We start from the raw sequence: 21,498 nt of genomic DNA, 5'->3' as shown, positions 1-21,498 counted from the left end.
CAGAAGAGTGGTGGAGAACACAATTGGAATCATGGCCAGCCGGTTCCACCTATTTCTGACACCCATCCATATGGCGGATTATAAATTTAATCATATAATCCTGGCGTGCTGTGTTCTACATAACTTTTTACGCCAACATTCTGCCAACTATGCAGGCTCAGTTGGGCCTGAGGCCGGAATTCTACATGATACAACCCTGACGGCGCTTGAAAGTGGCCGTCCTGACTTGCCCTCCCTGAGTGCCCGTGATGTCCGGTTGAGATACCTTGAGTTCTTTGTGGGCAGGGGGGCCATCAATATGCCAGACAATTTGTGAAGCCTTTATCAAATAAAAAAAAAAGCTAATCTTTGGTGACATTTACTGCTTGTGTTTGTTTTAGCTGACCCTGACAGCAATGTGGGGAGTCTTGAAAATGGCGTGATTGTGTAACCTTTTATACAAAGCACTTTGGGTGTTATTTACTAAAGGCGTAGACACTTTGCACTACAAATGCACTTGAAACTGCACTGAAACTGCACTTGTAGTGCAAAGAGGATTTGCCCTTAGGAAATAACCCCCATTTTCACAGAAAACAGCAATTACATCAGCACAAAAGTGTTGTAGCGTTGAGACAATAATCCACACATTCTTGATTAACAATCTTTTTAATATCTGCACAATCACATGTGCATTTAGAAAAGGTTTTTAAAACAAACCAACATGTTTGTTGTATAACAATTTTTGGGGTGGCATTATCAAAAATAGAAATGTCCATTTAAGATAAAACAGGCATGGGTAAAACCAACAAGAAAGACAAAAATCTTGAACTTACAAAGTTCACATATGGTAAAACTTGAAGGCAATATCAGACATGAGTATTTAGGAACTGTGTTTGATATTGCGTTCAGATGGGGTGAAGTCACCCCTTGAAAAGCCAAATTTGGAAGATGCACACCAATTTATGAATGTCAACATGTGCTAGCTGCCATCACGGGGGATCAAGGGACGTGTTTTGGGGGAGCAACCCCTTCCTCACAGCTACTTTATTATTGAGGAAGGGGTTGCACCCCCAAAACGCATCCATTGATCTCCCGTGATGGCAGATAGCACATGGTGGCATCCTCCAAATTTGGCTTTTCTAAACATCGCTAAAATATTTTTAAGATTGTAGCACACAAAAAAACAAAGTGATTTTGTGGGGTTTTAAATTCGCCCCAAAACATCAATGATGTTATTATTTTTTTGAATAACATCATTGATTTTTTTCTTGAGGTTTTCCAATTCTAAATTACACCCCATGATCTCCCCGATCAGGATCTGGGCACTTTCTGATGTGAAAGGATCTCGATCCACAACATCACAATCACCTAAAAATAGAGAAACCAAACAAAAACAGGTATCAAAAATCTGCCGGCATCCATCTCTTACCTGAGCCTGTGGTCGCAGACACTCACCTGTTGTGGTGTCAGTTTCCACCACATCTTCTTCCTCCTGCTCAGCTTGGGTTGGGGGTATTTCCCCTTCTTCCAGAGGTGGGGGGTCTCTGGTCTCCTCGGATGGGGGGTGTCCTCCGAGTCTTTTCTCCCCTATGTAAAACAAAAATGGTATAATTAGCACACAGATATTTGATGGCCGAAATATAAAGATGAAACATTGCTTGGAAGTGGTGTACAATTGTCTATTTGGGCAGAGTTCCAAGATGTAGCATTTTTATTGTCCTTTGTCAAGCTTCAATACTTTACCTGTCTTGTACAAGCTTCACAGATGGAGACACCCCTATAGTATAAACTGGAGCACCTGTGTGGGCCCCCTAATAAAAAGGGTGTTTTTGTGTCCCACACTAGTGCTCCAGCGTCCAGATGTGAAAACAGCTGCTGAGTGTCCTCTCCTTACACAGATTCTAGTTTGCATTTCATTCTAGTAACAAACCCATCTACACAACCAAATATTTTTCATACAAGTAGGCCCTAAAAAATGTGGGCAAATGCATATGGCCTAAACAATGGTGTTTTATAGGCCGAAAGAAAAATGTTTGATACAAACGAATAATGGGCCCATGAACATTAAAGTTGCCATTTTAAACTGTACAGCACTTAAGAAAAGCATATGGAGCAGCACGAACGTAATAAAGACAAAAAGAATAGGAACACAGCACAACTACTTACTTTTTTGCAGCACTCTCCGGATCTTTCAGTACTGCTCGGGCTCTCTTAATTTCAGGTCCGACCACCACTTCCTGAGCTGATCTTTCGATCGATGTACCCCGAAATTCCGGTGCAGACTCTTGACCACTTTCGCCATGATCTTGGCCTTTCTGATATTGGTGTTGGGGTAAGGTCCATACTTTCCGTCATAGTTAGCCTTCTTCAGGATGTCCACCATCTCCAACATCTCACCAAAGGACATATTTGTGGCCTTAAATCGTCTCCTTCTGGATCGGGACGTTTCCGGATCCGGGCTTTCCTCCTCCTCGTAGCACGCACCTGCTCTGACTCCGCCATGTGCTCTTCACCCACTGCGCGGAACGAAAAGGGCGGGGAATAGACTAGAAAGAACATCAGGGGCGGGCGGAGTTACACGCATGCGCAGTGTGTATAAAGCGTAACACGCGTGCGTATTACGTACGATTTGTGAGCAGAGGAAGGAGCATTGTAGGCGCCGATCGTAATAACGAAGGTAAGAGACAAACTTGGGCCTATACTGCTTCTAGATTGAGGCCTATATTGTAACAAGATTAGGAGAGTTTTGGCTGACATTAGGGTTTGTCTTGTGTTGTGTCTTGCAGTTAAAATGGATATCTTGAATGATACAGACTTCATGGCAATATTCATTGACATGTTCAGGGAGCTGCCTTGTCTGTGGGAGATCAACCACCCACATTATAGGAACCAAACAAAGAGGAAGGCAGCACTGGATCAATTGTTGGAAATTGTGAAGCAGGTGATCCCCACGGCAGACATCACATATTTGAGGATCCTAATTGGTGGCCTGAGGAGCACATATGTTATCTGAGAGCCAGAAAGTCCAGGATTCGCAGAGATCCGGAGCAGCAGATGACATCTATGTCCCCAGGATGTGGTACTATGACAGGCTGCATTTTCTGGCAGGCCAGACTGAACCCAGGTCATCACTCTCCAGTCTTCCTTCCACGCTTCCTTCCCCCCCAGCTGAGGCTTCTGACGCCCAACCTGGGCCTTCCAGGCAACAACATGTGGAGGAGCCCAGATTGGGCCAGGTATAGCATTCCTCTAAATATTTCAGGTTGTCCAATCAATGATGTTAACTAGATGTTAGTTTGGAGTACTAATTTAGGATTGTGATTGATGATGCAAAACATTAAACCGTGTCCCTTTTTCATACACAGGGAAGTCTCAGCCAGGAGGTGGCCGGGCCGAGCAGGCTGCCTGATATGCTGGTTCCTCCCATCCACCTGCAAAGAGAAAGTGGCAGGAAGAGGAGTACCCTAGAGGAGGCTGCCATAGGCCTCTTTTGGAAGGCTACAGAGGCCCTGGGAGCACCACACACTGTGGAGGAGGACTTTGCTGGCATAATTGCCTGTAAAATGCAGCGGATGGAGGAGGGCCAACAACTCATGTGTGAGTCATTAATTTTGGAGGCTCTCAATAAGGGGTTGAGGGCCCAAATAACATCTGATACCCACCTTTGTGACCTCACACATGGTCCTCCTCCAGGTCCTCCTCCTCCTCTTCCTTCTCCTCCAGGTCCTACTAGTCCTCCTCCTCCTCCAGGTCCTACTCCTCCTCCTGCCACATCTCCAACAGCAGAGCCACAGCCAGGAAGGAAGCGTGGAAGGAAGACCAGAAAGTGATGGCCATGGGTTCAGTCTGGTCGGCCAAAAGATGCAGCCTCTTGTGGTACCACAGCCTGGGGACACAGATGTCATCTGCTGCTTTCCGGATCTCTGGGACTTCTGGACCAGACTACACTTCCTTACATATGGACTCCTTAGGCCACCAATTTTGATGTTCAAGAATTGATGTCTGCCCTGGGGGTCCAAGGCTTCGCTAATTTCTCCTGTTTATCCAGCGTTGCCTCCCTCTTTGTTTGGTTCTGATCCCTTAATAAAGGATTTTTGGTTTCAATTCTACTTGCCTATGTGGGTTTTCCTTCAAAAAGGACAGTTTGTTTGTGAGGATTCAGGTACATTTCAAAAATACAATGTGAAATTAACAAGGGACACCAACACCAAACAATCTTCTTGAGATTAAATAATACAAGATATCAATGGTGTTGTGGTAACTTGACACACAAAACACACACAAAAATATTCTGGAGTAAAACTAAAAATAAAATAACACAAAGATCAGCCTTTGAAAAAATACAAACCTAAAATAAAAAATAAATCTGCCTTTAAAAAAAAAAAAAAAAAAAACAACACAAACATATTTTTGTCAGATGTGACAAATCAAAATATATTAAGGGAATTCCGATAAATAATAAAGAAATAAGTTTGTGAGAAGTGTGTGTGAATATGAACAGCAAAACTACTTAATTCTTCTCACATTATAAAGAAGAAGAGAGTGCGCTGTATTAAAACATTTTTTACATTGCACCGTGACGAAAGTGCTGTATCCATTGCGAACGCTAAGTTTACCAGAGCGAGCTGTTCTGTGTCGGAATTTCTTCTGAGCATGCGTGGCACTTTGTGCATCGGAACAGGCCACACACGGTCAGAATTGACGCGATCGGATTTTGTTGTCGGAAAATTTTATAGCCTGCTCTCAAACTTTGTGTGTCCGAAAATCCGATGGAAAATGTCCGATGGAGCCCACACACGGTCGGAATTTCCGACAACACGCTCCGATCGGACATTTTCCATCGGAAAATCCGACCATGTGTACGGGGCATAAGAGCGGCAAGGATGTGGAATTCCCTTCCACAGGCAATGGTCTCAGCGGGGAGCATTGATAGCTTCAAGAAACTATTAGATAAGCACCTGAATGACCGCAACATACAGGGATATATAATGTAATACTGACACATAATCACACACATAGGTTGGACTTGATGGACTTGTGTCTTTTTTCAACCTCACCTACTATGTAACTATGTAAGATACAGAAATCAAGAATTTTCTTAACCAAAAATTCTGCTTCACCTTGCACCTCAACAGGTAGAGGGGGTGGACAAATTTTCATAGAAAAGTGGTTTTCATTAAATGGTTTGAGCAAGAATGCATGAAATATGGGGTGAATCTTCATTATGTCAGAAGGTTTTTAAATTAAAAGTGGCTGGGTTAATTTGAGCTGAAATCTGGAAAGGTCCCACAAACTGTTGGCCCAGCTTTGCAGAAGGAAAGTGTACTTTCACATTTGTGGTTGAAAACCAAACTTTGTCACCCACATGAAAGGTAAGAAGTGATTTGCAATGTCTGTCAGTAGCCTTTTGTAACATTCCTCAGCCTCCTTTAGCCGTTTCCCGACCGCCTCACAGATATACTGTGGCAGAAGGGCACATACAGGCAGATTAACGTACCTGTACGTTGCCCTTTAAGAGGCGGCTGACGGGAGCTTCGTGACCGTGATCACAGATCTCATGGACTCGATGTCCGCGGGCATACCCGCGATCGTCTCACGATGAGGTAGAATGGGGAGATGCTAATGTAAACAAGCATCTCCCAGTTCTGCCTAATGACACTGTCACTGATCACCGCACCCTGTAATCGGGAACAGTGATCAGTGACATGTCACACACAGCCCCTCCCCCCCACAGTTAGAATCACTCCCTAGGACACACTTAACCCCTACAGCACCACCCCTTCACTGCCAGTGACATTTTTACGGTAATCAATGCAATTTTTTAGCATTGATCGCTGTATTAATGCCAATGGTTCCAAAAATGTGTCAAAATTGTCCGATGTGTCCACCATAATGTCGCAGTCATGATAAAAATCGCTGATCGCCGCCATTACTAGTAAAAAAAATTATCAATAAAAATGCCATAAAACCATCCCCTATTTTGTAGACGCTATAACTTTTGCGCAAACCAATCAATAAACCCTTATTGCGATTTTTTTTTACCAAAAATATGGAGAAGAATACGTATCGGCCTAAACTGAGGCAAAGAAATTTTTTTTATATATTTTTTGGGGATATTTATTATAGCAAAGAGTAAAAAAATAATGCATTTTTTTCAAAATTGTCACTATTTTTTTGTTTATAGTGCAAAAAATAAAAACCGCAGAGGTGATCAAATACCACCAAAAGAAAGCTCTATTTGTGGGAAAAAAGGACGTCAATTTTGTTTGGGAGCCACGTTGCACGACCGTGCAATTGTCAGTAAAATGACGCAGTGCCGTATCGCAAAAAGTGCTCTGGTCAGGAAGTAGGTAAATTCTTCTGGGGCTGAAGTGGTTTAAAATCTTGATCTATTTCTTCTGAATCTCCTGCAATGTAGTTAATTTGTTGGTAAGAGCAGGAATTAGAGTTGTGGTGGAGAGATCAGGCATTAAAAGACTCTGAACAGTGGAGCTATGTTATTATTATTATTATTTATACAGGACTTGTATAGCGCCAACAGTTTGCACAGCACTTTACAACAAGAGAGCAGACAGTACAATTACAATACAATTCAATACAGGAGGAATCAGAGGGCCCTGCTCATTAGAGCTTACAATCTAAAAGGGAGGGTCAAGTCATACAAAAGGTAATAACTCTCGGGGATGAGCAATAGAGATAGACAAAATAAAAGTATGGTTGTTAGGTTGGGGCAGGATAGACTTCTAAAAAAAAAGAGTTTCAGAGATTGTCTAAAAGTGGACATACAGTGCATTGAAAAAGTATTCATATCCCTTGACATTTTCCACATTTTGTCATGTGACAACCAAAAACATAAATGTATTTTATTGGGATTTTATGTGATAGATCAACACAAAGTGGCACATAATTGTGAAGTGGAAAGAAAATGTTTTTCTAAGTGTTTTTGGGTATATCAGCTTTGCACATCTAGAGAGTGAAATTTTTGCATATTCTTCTTTGCAAAATAGCTCAAGCTCTGTCAGACTGGATGAAGAGCATCTGTGAACAGCAATTTTTAAGTCTTGCCACAGATTCTCAATTGGATTTAGGTCTGGACTTTTGCTGGGACATTCTAACACATGAATATGTTTTGATCTAAAACATTCCATTGTAGCTCTAGTTGTATGTTTAGGGTCATTGTTCTGCTGGAAGGTGAACCTCCGCCCAAGTCTCAAGTCTTTTGCAGACTCTAACAGGTTTTCTTCTAAGATTGCCCTGTATTTGACTCCATCCATCTTCCCATCAACTCTGACCAGCTTCCCTGTCCCTGCTGCAGAAAAGCACCCCCACAACATGATACTGCCACCACCATGTTTCACACATGGTGTGTTCAGGGTGATGTGCAGTGTTAGTTTTCCGCCACACATAGCGTTTGGCTTTGAGGCCAAAAAGTTTTCTGACCAGAGCACCTTCTTCCACATGTTTGCTGTGTCCTCCACATGGCTTATCACAAACTGCAAGTGGGACCTTCTATGGCTTTCTTTAAACAATGGCTTTCTTCATGCCACTCTTCCAGATTTGTGGTGTGCATGACTAATAGTTGTCCTGTGGACTGATTCTCCCACCTGAGCTGTGGATCTCTGCAGCTCCTCCAGAGTTACCATGGGCCTCTTCGCTGCTTCTCTGATTAATGCTCTCCTTGCCCAGCCTGTTGGTTTTGCTGGGCAGCCATGTCTTGGTAGGTTTGCAGTTGTGCCATAGTCTTTCCATTTTCGGACGATGGATTGAACAGTGCTCGATGAGATGTTCAAAGCTTGGGATAGTTTTTTATAACCTAACCCTGCTCTAAGATTCTCCACATCTCTATCCCTGACCTGCCTGGTGTGTTCCTTGGTGTTGTTGGCTGTTTGTTCACTAAGGTTCTCTAACAAACCTCGGAGGGCTTCACAGAACAGCTGATTTTATACTGAGATGAAATTACACACAGGTGGACTCTATTTACTAATCAGGTGACATCTGAAGCCAATCGGTTCCACTAGATTTTAGTTAGGGATATTAGAGTAAAGGGGGCTGAATACAAGTGCACGCCACACTTTTTACATATTTATTTGTAAACAATGTTGAAAACCATTTATCATTTTCCTTCTACTTCACAATCACGTGCCACTTTGTGTTGGTCTATCACATAAAATCCCAATAAAATACATTTATATTTTTGGTTGTAACATGACAAAATGTGGAAAATTTCAAGGGGTATGAATACTTTTTCAAGACACTATAGTAAGAGATAGTTGGACAGATTGGGGTAGGGAGTTGGGAGAGGCTCAGGAGAAGTCCTGGAGGTGAGCATGGGAGGAGGTCGCAAGTGAGCTAGAGAGCAGTAGTTCTTGCGAGGAATGAAGAGAACGTTTTAGTCGGATTTTTGAGGCTAGGTTAGTGATGTAGCTGGGGGAGTTGTGATTGGCTTTTTAAGTTGTTGTTAGTATTTAGGGATGAGCCGAACACCCCCCTGTTCGGTTCGCACCAGAACATGCGAACAGGAAAAAAGTTCGTTCAAACACGCGAACACCGTTAAAGTCTATGGGACACGAACATGAATAATCAAAAGTGCTAATTTTAAAGGCTTATATGCAAGTTATTGTCATAAAAAGTGTTTGGGGACCTGGGTCCTGCCCCAGGGGACATGGATCAATGCAAAAAAAAGTTATAAAAATGGCCGTTTTTTCAGGAGCAGTGATTTTAATAATGCTTAAAGTCAAACAATAAAAGTGTAATATCCCTTTAAATTTCGTAGCTGGGGGGTGTCTATAGTATGCCTGTAAAGGGGCGCATGTTTCCCGTGTTTAGAACAGTCTGACAGCAAAATGACATTTCGAAGGAAAAAACCCATTTAAAACTACTCGCGGCTATTGCATTGCCGACAATACACATAGAAGTTCATTGATAAAAACGGCATGGGAATTCCCCACGGGGGAACCCCGAACCAAAATTTAAAAAAAAAAATGACGCGGGGGGTCCCCCTAAATTCCATACCAGGCCCTTCAGGTCTGGTATGGATATTAAGGGGAACCCCGGCCAAAATTAAAAAAAAAAAAGACGTGGTATTCCCTCTAAATTCCATACCAGACCCTTCAGGTCTGGTATGGATTTTAAGGGGAACCCCGCGCCAAAAAAAAAAAAAAAAAAAAAAACGGCTTGGGGTCCCCCCAAAAATCCATACCAGACCCTTATCCGAGCACGCAACCTGGCCCCCGGAATTTAAGAACCATCAGATGAGGAGACGCCGTCACACAGCGGGAGCCTCCCTCCATGCCACCATGGGTGCGGAGCGGCCCGGAGAAGAAAATGAAGAAGAGAAGAAGAGAAGAAGGAAGAAGAGAAGAAGATGAAGAAGAAGATGAAGAGAAGAGCGGGAGCCTCCCCCATGCCATGGGTGCGGAGCGGCCCGAGGAGAAGAAGATAGAAGACGCCGCGGAGGAGGTGCTGGACGAGAACGCCGGAGGAAGAACCAGAAGAGCCAGAAGAAGAAGAAGATGAAGGAAGATAGAAGAAAGAAGAAGCATTTAAATAAAGGAATTGTCAAAAACTGTCTCTTGTCATTTTTAACATTTTTGACAGTTTTTTAGTGAAATGGTAGGGGTAAGTACCCTCTTACCATTTCACACAGGGGGGGCTGGGATCTGGGGGTCCCCTTGTTAAAGGGGGCTTCCAGATTCCGATAAGCCCCCCGCCCGCAGACCCCCACAACCACCGGCCAGGGTTGTGGGGATGAGGCCCTTGTCCTCATCAACATGGGGACAAGGTGTTTTGGGGGGCTACCCCAAAGCACCCTCCCAATGTTGAGGGCATGTGGCCTGGTATGGTTCAGGAGGGGGAGGGGCCGCACTCTCGTCCCCCCCTCTTTTCCTGCTGCCTGCCAGGTTGCGTGCTCGGATAAGGGTCTGGTATGGATTTTTGAGGGGACCCCACGCCTTTTTTTTTTTTTTTTTTTTGGCGCGGGGTTCCCCTTAAAATCCATACCAGACCTGAAGGGCCTGGTATGGAATTTAGGGGGACTCCCATGTCATTTTTTTTTTTAATTTTGGTTCGGGGTTCCCCTGTGGGAAATTCCCATGCCGTTTTTATCAATGAACTTCTATGTGTATTGTCGGCAATGCAATAGCTGCGAGTAGTTTTAAATGGGTTTTTTCCTTCGAAATGTCATTTTGCTGTCAGACTGTTTTAAACACGGGAAACATGCGCCCCTTTACAGGCATACTATAGACACCCCCAGCTACAAAATTTAAAGGGATATTACACTTTTATTGTTTGACTTTAAGCATTATTAAAATCACTGCTCCTGAAAAAACGGACGTTTTTAAAACTTTTTTTTGCATTGATCCATGTCTCCTGGGGCAGGACCCAGGTCCCCAAACACTTTTTATGACAATAACTTGCATATAAGCCTTTAAAATTGGCACTTTTGATTTCTCCCATAGACTTTTAAAGGGTGTTCCGCGGCATTCGAATTTGCCGCGGAACACCCCAAATTGTTCGCTGTTCGGCGAACTTGCGAACAGCCAATGTTCGAGTCGAACATGAGTTTGACTCGAACTCGAAGCTCATCCCTATTAGTAATATGAATTTAAATCATTGGGTGAGCAGAAGTCAGAGGAGGGGTAAAGTGGATGAGTCTGTTAGCAGCATTCATGATGGATTGAAGGCGGGGTAGCCTAATGGAAGGTAAGGTGTTGCAGTAGTCAGCCTCAAATTGGAGTACCAGAGGAACCGTTTCATGGGTAACAGGTCCTGATGATAAAGGTGAACCATCAACCGTCTCCATAACACATACCACCATTACTTCCAAAGATTCCCAGTCTCTCCTTCCTCTTTTCTGTAAGTCTGTGATCAATTTGGATACATAATTGGATGAAAGTCTCAAGATCCTGAGGGGTCTCATATTTTACCTGTTGAGAGAGTCCTTGCTGGAACCGACTCTTTTTCACTGCTGGGTTCTAAGTGGTATCTGGGATCCATTGGAATCCAGCTGTGTCGTCAGCTACAGAGTGTCTATTCTGCTGCAAACTATGCAACTTAGCTTTGGCTGTAGCTCAGCAGTTGGGCTCATAAAAAAACGGATTCATTGCAGTCACAAAAGTCTCAAAATTAGTCAGAGTGGTGCTATCCTGTTCTACCTGAGGGGAGGCCCAAGCCAGGGCTTCCTCAGTCAGGAAGTTGATAAAAAATGATACATTCTTTTTCTCAGAAGTAACTGCAGTGGGTTGCATTTGGAAATACAGTATATGCTACACTGATTATGGAAACCTCTGTAATGGCAGCAGTCTCCATTGAACTTGAATGGTACAGGCATACTTGTGTTAGCATCATCTCAAGAACGTACATCCAGCAATTGTCTCTGCAGACCATATATTTCCTCCTGTTGTCCTTTGACCACACTTTCTAGTTCAGCAAGTTTCTCTTTGTAGGTAACACTAAACTCATGTAGCTCTGCAATCTGCTGCCTGAAATGAGCCACAACATTTTCTATAGTGGTCTCCATGTTTGGACCAGATTATTCTGTCCAGGCTCAGAGACCAATAGTAAAATCAGTAGAGAAACTCCTACTGACCAGCTGGATAAGTACACAAGCAGGTCAGCCTGGTGGATGATGCAGGCTCATCTGAGGTGCGAGGTACTGTATAAGCATTTACCAGTATTCAGGAGAACTCCTAATGGTGGAGATGTGTTTTACTGCGTGTTAGTACCAGGTTCTTTGGATCACCACACCAGGAGATGACCAAGCTGATGTCCGGTATAAGATATATCAGATAGGGATCAAGCAGAAGTAAAGTCAATAAACAAACCAAATGTCAGTAACAAGTTGTTACAGGTTGGGAACAAGCAGAAGTGTAGTTGAGGAACAAGCCAAAGGTCAGTAACAAGTGATAGTGGAGATAAGGACAGCTGCAGGTAAGCAAAAGAGCTTACCTGCCTACCTAACCTAAAAAATATTGGTTGGAGAGAGCACAATAATCTGGCATGGCTTAAACAGAAATACACTGAAAGTAAATGGGAAGAACAAATATGAAAAAGCTGGGAGACATACTGGTTTTAACACAGATCAATTGAACATATACAACATTTGTACAGTACATGCAGGGTGAAGGGAGAGGGGTGGGTTGCAGGGTCACAAAATAAGGATGAAGGTAAGAAGGTGGAGGGGATATGGAGTGACAGAAGAGGATGGGTTGGGGGTGATGGGGGGTAGGGGAAGATACAGGAGGGATGAGAGGAGGTGGTGCAGAGTGATATGAGAAAAGGGACTGCTGTTGAATGAAAAAAATCAGAATGACAAGAAGTGGGGTGCAGTATTGCAGGAGGTGGAGATGGTTAACCGCTTCCCGTCTGGTCACTGTAGGTATACAGCTGGGTGATACAAGTGTCCTTCTGGTATGATATACTGGTACATCCTCCCCATTTAACCGCTCCTACGTGCCCCCGGGTGTGCATGGTGACATTATTTGTGATCATTGTGTCCCTGTGCACCACTGATTGGGGTACAGAGCCAGTAATCACAAATGTAAACAGAAGTCACATGTTGCAGCCATTTAGTCAGTCTCAGTGAATGAGTATGGGGTACATAGTATCCCTACTCATTCACCAAAAAAATGGCCAAAGTTAATAAAAACCCAGAGCCAGTTTTTGACAAGTACTTTATTAAAAAATACAAAAAGAAATGCAAAACAATGTCCCCAAAAGGTAATCCAGTATCAATCATGATGAACACCACCCACCAAAAAAAAAAACATTCGCTCCTAACTGACAGCTTTGATTCCCACCCACCGCTAAATAAACTAAGGGATAGGGTCACCCAGCTTTGTCACCAGGTGACCCCACCCCTTGTGACCTCATTGACCCAGTATGCCCATCAACGACTTCACAAGGCAGCAAGGTAACCCAGTGATATCATTGAGTGAGGCCATTTCAGAGGCCACATGCAAGATTGAAAATGCAGAGAGAGTGCGTGCAAAGTGAAACCCAGAATGTAAACTGTGGAACTCTGGAATGGAGAAATAACTGGTGACAGCAAGTCAGCTGGCGATGCATGTTCCTATTTGAAAGGTAGGGAATAGGGTCCATTTTTTAATAGAAGGAGAGTCTCTGCCAAATTTATCAATGTAAAATGTTGCTAGTCTGCACTCACTGGGGAAAATGGTGAGAAAATGTCAAGCCCTGTGATCAAGTGAATGCGTGATATAAGATGAAAAAGAAATTTAAAAAATATGTATAAAAAACACAAAGGAGTCCTGGTTAAATGGCTTCAGAGTGCACAACCTCACAAATAGTTCCAGACATGCTAAAAAGCAGGGCCTGCAGGACAATAAGTAAATTAGACTTTTCAGAATACTGACATTTTCAGGCATATAGAGCTGTTGTTATGAAGCTGACCTGTTTAAGTATTTACAGTGAGCAGACTATCATGGCACACAGTACTCATAATTCATTTCTGTGTGTATCAATATACTGGTACTTTTTTAAAGTTAGCAGTTGTATTACAGGCATACCCCACTTGTAATTTCCTTGATGTCTTGACTTATTTTTTTAATCTTTTCTCATCACTTTGGAGGATAGATAAAACTTTTTCCCCCTGTCTTTTACTTGGTGAAATAATAGATACTGCCATTGTCTGAACTGTCCAAGAATATTGACTTTTCTTCACCTGAACAAATAGGCATCTATACACGTGAGTGAGTTCTTACGTTTCGTAAGCATAAACCAGGGGTTTTATTTACTTTTTGCCATAGGATGTTTGCATAGGTGTGCGCACAGGGTGTGCCAGCACACCCTAATCGTCCTGTGCACATAAAGCCAGCTATAGATGGGTTGAATCTCGGACAGTTCAACAAGGACTGAGTGAGATTCAATCCATCTATGGGCAGGCTGGTTGTACCGAAGTCAGTCAATCGATAGGTTTTTTTGCATGCAATCACTGCCAGCAGCTATAGCAGTCAGCATTGATCATTGTGTTCTGCTGGCAGGGAAAGGCTCTATTGCTCTGTGTGCCGGCGGGGAGATGGGAAAGATTTCTCTGTGACTGACTCTGTCATAAAAGAAGTGCTTCTGCAGTTTTCTTTCACTATGTCGGGGGGAGATCAATGTGTCGGCACCTTTATATATATATACATATATATATATATATATATATATATATATATATATATATACAGTATATCACAAAAGTTAGTATACCCATCACTTTTTCACTTTTTTGTAAATATTTTATTATATCTTCATGTGACAACACTGAAGAGATTACACTTTGCTACAATGTAAAGTAGTGAGTGTGCAGCTTGTATAACAATGTAAATTTGCTGTCCCCTCAGAATAACTCAACCCACGGCCATTAATGTCTAAACCGCTAGCAACAAAAGTGAGTACACCCCTAAGTGCCAATGTCCTCATTGGGCCCAATTAGCCATTTACCCTCCACAGTGTCATGTGACTCGTTAGTGTTACAAGGTCTCAGGTGTGAATGGGGATCAGGTGTGTTATGTCACCGGGTGGCCCCGCCCTTGTCTATATAACAGCTGTCAAAGCAAAAAGATGGCAGTCGCGGGAAGACACTTTTTTGGTGAAACGGTAGGGGTACAATATACCCCATAACCATTCACATGGGGGGCAGCATCTGGGTGCCCCCTTATTAAAGGGGGCTACAGATTCCAATAAGCCCCCCCGCCTGCAGACCCCCACAACCACCGCGCAAGGGTTGTGGGGATGAGGCCCTTGTCCCCATCAACATGGACTTAGTCCCCCTGAGTCATGATTGGCCAAAGGCACCCTGCCTTTGGCCAATTTTGGCACTCTCAGCAAAGCGCGCTGTGATTGGCCAAAACATGCAGGGGTGGTATGGGGCATTCCGCGGCACTCAAATTTGCCATGAACGCCCCATAATGTTCGGTATTCGCCGAATGGGCAAACACCCGATTCTCGAGTCGGCTCATCCATACTCACTAAATACACAGCCATAGATTGTTCATTTGGCAGAGTGTGTGGAGCTGAGCAATCAGATAACAGTCTATGTGGATAGAGCTGTAATATTAGATACTGAGATAAGGGGTGTGTAAGATAAATAGAAAGCTTTTTTATTTCTGCAAGAAAAGTACACTAATGGTAATATGGTACATAGGGGAGCTGGAATTTAGAATTAAAAAAAAGAAGAAAAGGTGAACTTATCCTTTAATGTGTTAATGTGTGGTTCAGAACTTTAAATAAGTGTAAAACCAAAATTGACAGGCAAGAATGCAGTCAAGATATGGTAATGCTATGGAACAGGGCTTTTAGACAGAGTCATAACGCAATATAAAGTAAGGGCAAGTAACAGGCAACTAATTGCAGAATCCAGTAGACATTCTGGAGTCATAATCCAATAGCAAAAATTTAACATCAAAACAAGAGTACAAAAAAAACAGGAAAAAGACATGTTCAGGCGCTGATCAGGTTTGCTCTTGGCTTAAAAAGAAAAACATCTTTAATATATTTTTAATTGGGTTCCACTGCCATTGAAAAGAAGCTAAACATAATTTGTGCAGCATGGGCAATCTCTGTAACATAGTTAATGCATTTTATATACTGCACAACATGCAGGAAAAAATACAAAGTCACGCTTATACTTCTTAGTCATTCTAATTACTCTATTTTTTTTATATTAGCGTCAATATGGTTGTTCCCTGAAATTAACTCTCCTTTGTGTTCTGTGTGTTGAATATTGTCTAAGTCACAGTAAATTTCCCTGAAAGCTTTTCAAATTTGATTACTCTTATGATGCAAATTATTTTGTCTCAAATAAAAGCTATTTAAGAAGCATTCTGCTGTTATTTGAGAGGAACAGCTAAAAGCTTTTACTCCATTTGCTGCCAAATCTGTGCATTTTAGATTTACTTAATTTCCATTGAATATAAGGACTATTTCTGATAGGGTAAAGGTGCTTTTAGCTTACATTTATTTTGCAGTGAAAGACTGCTGTTGATAAGGTCACATTTGCTAATATCTGTATGTAAATAATGAATAGTATAATTAAAAATATAGATAATTGTTTTATCACAGAAAAAAATCATATTCCTTATACCAATTTATATTTGAAAATACAACCAGCATGTTGCCATTTTTAGTTTCCAAATTGCAAACATTGCCATTAGGGATGAGCCGAACACCCCCCTGTTTGGTTCGCACCATTAAAGTCTATGGGACTCGAACATGAATAATCAAAAGTGCTAATTTTAAAGGCTTATATGCAAGTTATTGTCATAAAAAGTGTTTGGGGACCTGGGTCCTGCCCCAGGGGACATGGATCAATGCAAAAAAAGTTTTAAAAATGGACGTTATTTCGGGAGCAGTGATTTTAATAATGCTTAAAGTGAAACAATAAAAGTGTAATATTCCTTTAAATTCTGTACCTGGGGGGTGTTAATTGTATGCCTGTTAATGGGCGCATTTTTCCCGTGTTTAGAACAGTCTGACAGCAAAATGACATTTCAAAGAAAAAAAGTCATTTAAAACTACTCACGGCTATTAATGAATTGTCGGTACGACAATACACATAAAAGTTAATTGATAAAAACGGCATGGGATTTCCCCACAGGGGAACCCCAAACCAAAATTTAAAAAAAAAATGGCGTGGGGTCCCCCCAAAAATCCATACCAGACCCTTATCCGAGCACGCATCCTGGCAGGCCGCAGGAAAAGAGGGGGGCGAGAGAGCGCCCCCCCTCCTGAACCGCACCAGGCCACATGCCCTCAACATTGGGAGGGTGCTTTGGGGTCCCCCAAAGCACCTTGTCCCCATGTTGATGGGGACAAGGGCCTCATCCCCACAACCCTTGCCTGGTGGTTGTGGGGATCTGTGAGCAGGGGGCTTATCGCAATCTGGAAGCCCCCTTTAACAAGGGGATCCCCAGATCCCAGCCCCGTTACGTAATGGGTGACCTTGCCCCCTCTGACATCATGGGGAATGCCACAGTCCCTGTCAAGTCCCCGTGCGTCAGAGGGGGGCGGGGTCACCGGGTGGCCCCGTCCTCCATTATTTAAGAAGTGTCAGAAGACGGGAAGCGTCACACAGAGGGAGCCTCCCATCATGGATGCGGAGCAGCCTGAGAACAAAGGGAAGAAGATGGAGGAAGATGCCGGATGAGAACACCGGAGCAAGAAGCAGAGGATAGGAGGAAGAACCAGAGGAAGAAGAAGATGGAGGAAGAAACCCGAAGGAAGATAGAAGAAAGAAGATAGAAGAAAGAAGATGGAAAGAAGAAGACTTTAAATAAAAGGAATTGTCAAAAACTGTCTCTTGTCAGTTTTAACATTTTTGACACTTTTTTTGTGAAATGGTAGGGGTACTCTTGTACCCCTTACCATTTCACATGGGGGGGCCGGGATCTGGGGGTCCCCTTGTTAAAAGGGGCTTCCAGATTCCGATAAGCCCCCCGCCCGCAGACCCCCACAACCACCGGGCAAGGGTTGTGGGGATGAGGCTCTTGTCCCCATCAACATGGGGACAAGGTGCTTTGGGGGGGACATATTGCTGTCAGACTGTTCTAAACACAAGAAACATGGGCCCCTTTACAGGCATACTATAGACACCCCCCAAGTACGAAATTTAAAGGAATATTACACTTTTATCGTTTCACTTTAAGCATTATTAAAATCACTGCTCCCGAAAAAACGGACGTTTTTAAAACTTTTTTTGCATTGATCCATGTCCCCTGGAGCAGGACCCAGGTCCCCAAACACTTTTTATGACAATATCATGCATATAAGCCTTTAAAATTAGTACTTTTGATTTCTCCCATAGACTTTTAAAGGGTGTTCCACAGCTTTCAAATTTGCCGCGAACACCCCAAATTGTTCGCTGTTCGAACTCGAAGCTCATACCTAATTGCCATGTACAGTAAATATAATGTCAGTAAAGACTTTGTTAAAATGTACTTCCTGGCCCATCCTCAGGTCAGCACATAACAGGTTAACACCTCCTTTGGAGCCCCACATGGCCACATGTTCCAAGCTGAATAAAAGACAGCCCCTCACCAACTAAGATGTTCTTTTTTTGGTCAGCTCCAGGCCATCTGTTGATTGCAGTTGGTATGTAATTTGTTTGCTGAACCCCCCCGCCAAACCTTCCACTCCATGTTCAGCCTCTCATGGAGTTGAAGACCCTGAATGCTGGAGGTAAATCCTTCTTAAAACTGGGTGCCCTTTGTGCCAGGGCTGCGGGCAAAATTATGCTTAAACAGCATTGATATTGTACAGGTGTGGTATTATAAGAGCTTTGCAATGTAATCATTGCCTCTCCTTTGGGTTTTTTCCTGTCTTTTTATATGAAGCTTGCCGCACTGCTCTCCTGGCTTTATTGTTAGTCTGAGAGCGGCTGTGAATGATGTCACAGGGGGCAGGGAGATGGGCAGCACAGGATGGACTTCGTGTTCCCTCTCTGAAGTTCACACCTCAGTTTATTGGGCCTTATTCTTCACAGGATTAAAGCGGGGTTCCACCCAAATTTTTAACAATATCTGTATGTATTCTCTTCCTTGCCTAGATGCTGACATGCCGTTTAAAAAAATTTAAAGTGCTGTAATTACCTTTTATTTTTCTATTTTTCTTTGCACTTCCTGGTTCTCCTCCCGTGGGAGTAGGCGTGTTTCTAGCCTCTCCCAGACTCCTGGGAGCTAGTCTCAGGCTTCCCAGGATGCCACTGAGCACGTGTGGGAATGAGCGGTGAATGCTGGGAGCACAGCATTCACCACATCCAGGAAATAAATGCTTGTGGGCTTCAAATGCCCACAATGAAGATGGAAACCGCCTGCAATGAATAATATAAGTTATTCTTTCCAATGAAATCTGACACAGGCAGACATATTACACACAATATGTGAGTATGTAATGCTGAGAAGAAAAGTTTGTGAATGAACTAAAAAAAAAAAAAAAAACGATAGATAGGTGGACCCCCGCTTTAACTTAGTGGCTTACGCATTAGACCGTCCTTCTAATGTGCGTATCTCAAATGTATTTCCTGTCTCTTTATCAAAACCTTTGGTCTGCAACTGCTTTACCACCTCTGTGCCTCATCCTCACCCTGTACAGGTTGAGAACCATGAGGAGTATGAAGTACAATCCATTGTTGACTCCTGTAGGTTCCGTGGGCGCATACAGTACCTGGTGCATTGGAAAGGGTAAGGTCCGAAGGAACGCTCTTGGGTCTCATCCTCGGACGTACATGCCCCTGTCTTCCTCCATGATTTCCATAGACATTTTCCCCTCAAGCCTGGTGGTCCTCTGAGGGGGAGGGGTCATTGAGGAGGGGGTACTGTCAGGGCTGGGCTCAGCCCTTCCTTCTCAAAGCTGGCTACTCAGATGTCGGCTACAGTACCTGCTCACGAGAATGTGTTTCCAGCACGATCCCAGCGACAGGGTACTGTACATCTCCCGCTGGCTGCAATAGGAAAAACACATTTTCCTATTGCAGCTAGCGCGAGAGAAACTTCCCCTCCAAGGGCATACCAGGCCCTTAAGTCTGGTATGGATTTTAAGGGGAACCCCCTATGTCAAAAAACGGCGTGGGGGATCCCCTCAAAATCCATACCAGACCCTTATCTGAGCACGCAGCCCAGCCGGTCAGGAAGGGGAATCACTTACTTATAGTTCATCGACAATATAGACAATATATAAGTATCCATAAGGTTAAAAATTGTAGGCTCCCCACCAGCATCCACTCGAGGACCTAATTGAAACCCCCTGGTCTGTATGAAAGAGTTGCCCAAGGGGGATGACCAAAACAGGCGCTGAAGAACGCCGCACCCTGGACCCAGGTGCAGGGCCTATGCCTATGCTGGGGTCCAATATGTAGGAGACCTGCGATCAAAAAGCACAATAGTAAATGGACTCGTTAATGTAACGAAGATATGTCCATTAAAAAAGAAGCAGCACTCTGTCGGAGATGACCTACCTATATGTAAAGGTGCAGATTATATACCGGTGGGTAATCTGGTAAGTATGAACACTGGCAGGTGATCGATCTCAAAACCAGGACTGCTGCAATATTGGGATGGCCAAGGCAAATATGGACATAAAGCATAGGGAAAGAAAGAGGCAAAAGAGCCCCAAGTTACTAACAGACATTCAAGATGAACAAAATCAAGGATACAAAGCGTCAGATGTAGAGAATTCACTTACTTTAACACTTGTCTAAAGGCATCCCAACCAGATCGTCCTTACCCTAGCCTGCTCAAATGCTAAATGAGCTGGGCTAAATATAGCTCAGCTAATACAACCATCAGCTGACTCACACTTGGAATCAGCTGGATGGAGGTGTGCCTCGATCGAGTCCTCCCAATGGGCCCCCTGAGATATTATTTTCTGTAGAAATACGGGTTTGATAATGGACAACTATACTGGTAGTAATTGGGACAATCTCATATCTGGATATCTTGATGAATATGGATAAAATGAGCATATTGACTCTGAGGTCAATAGTCTGTTTTTGAAACTTACCAGAACCCTTGAGAAGAAATCATCCATGTTTTGGCAGATTAAGTCCTTTAAGGACTATATTAAGGATAATATGAATCCCTTGGAACTCAGGGTCCAGATCTTTCCCAATCTGGAGGGTCTGGATTCTGATTTCAAGAACGCATGGGAAAAAATACTACGTACATGCTCCAAAGACATGATTCAAAATCTCATTACGCAATATGAAGAACGTTCAGGTGTTCTGGATGGGGATAAAGAAAATATATGTTTACGACTCCAACCATTCCAAATACATAAAATGTTTGCGGACAGAGGATCTAAACTTAAGAAACATCTAGAGGATTACAACAAGGACATCCTTACTAAAAAAGAGGGCAAATATAGCAGGGATTGATTTGCTTGAGGATGACTGCGCCTATAAATGGAATCAACAACAATTAAAAAAAATAATAAATTTAGGAATCGTAAGGATCATTATTCTGCAATTTCTAAGTCATCCTCGAGTTTATCATCTGTTTCCTCACAGGTCTCCTTGAAGAACAAAAAAGCACCTCGTCACAATCGAGGTGACAACCACTCACAAGAACCTAAAGTCCATAATGAAAGTGCACCTGGGTGCTCGTCTGGAATACCCTTGGGTCCAGGTAGGACACCGATTGTGACGATGGGCTCTACTGTTCCCCCTTCTTTGCCCTCTCATGGAGGTAATGGTAATTCACCCCCTGTTACCAGATCCAAAACCACACAAGGGGTGGATAGACATGGTATTGTCCCTTTAGTGGAGACGCTTTTAAACAAACCTACCAACAGGGTGTAGTGGAGGACAATGAAGAACATTTTGTTGGGACAACTGATGGACCCAACACATCCTTCAACATTGTTAACCTCTCCTCTTATACATTGACTGACAGTGAAGCCCGGATACTCCAGAAAGGTCTTGGGTTTTGCCCAAATTAAAATATGGATAAGTTTGAAATAGTGAAAGATTTAGAACTTTTTGCATGCAAACTTATATTGAAAAACATGTATCAGAAACCCCAGGGA

This window comes from Aquarana catesbeiana, linkage group LG03, assembly GCF_042186555.1.
Source record: "Aquarana catesbeiana isolate 2022-GZ linkage group LG03, ASM4218655v1, whole genome shotgun sequence".
Lineage (NCBI taxonomy): Eukaryota > Metazoa > Chordata > Amphibia > Anura > Ranidae > Aquarana > Aquarana catesbeiana.
This window is presented reverse-complemented; position numbering follows the sequence as displayed.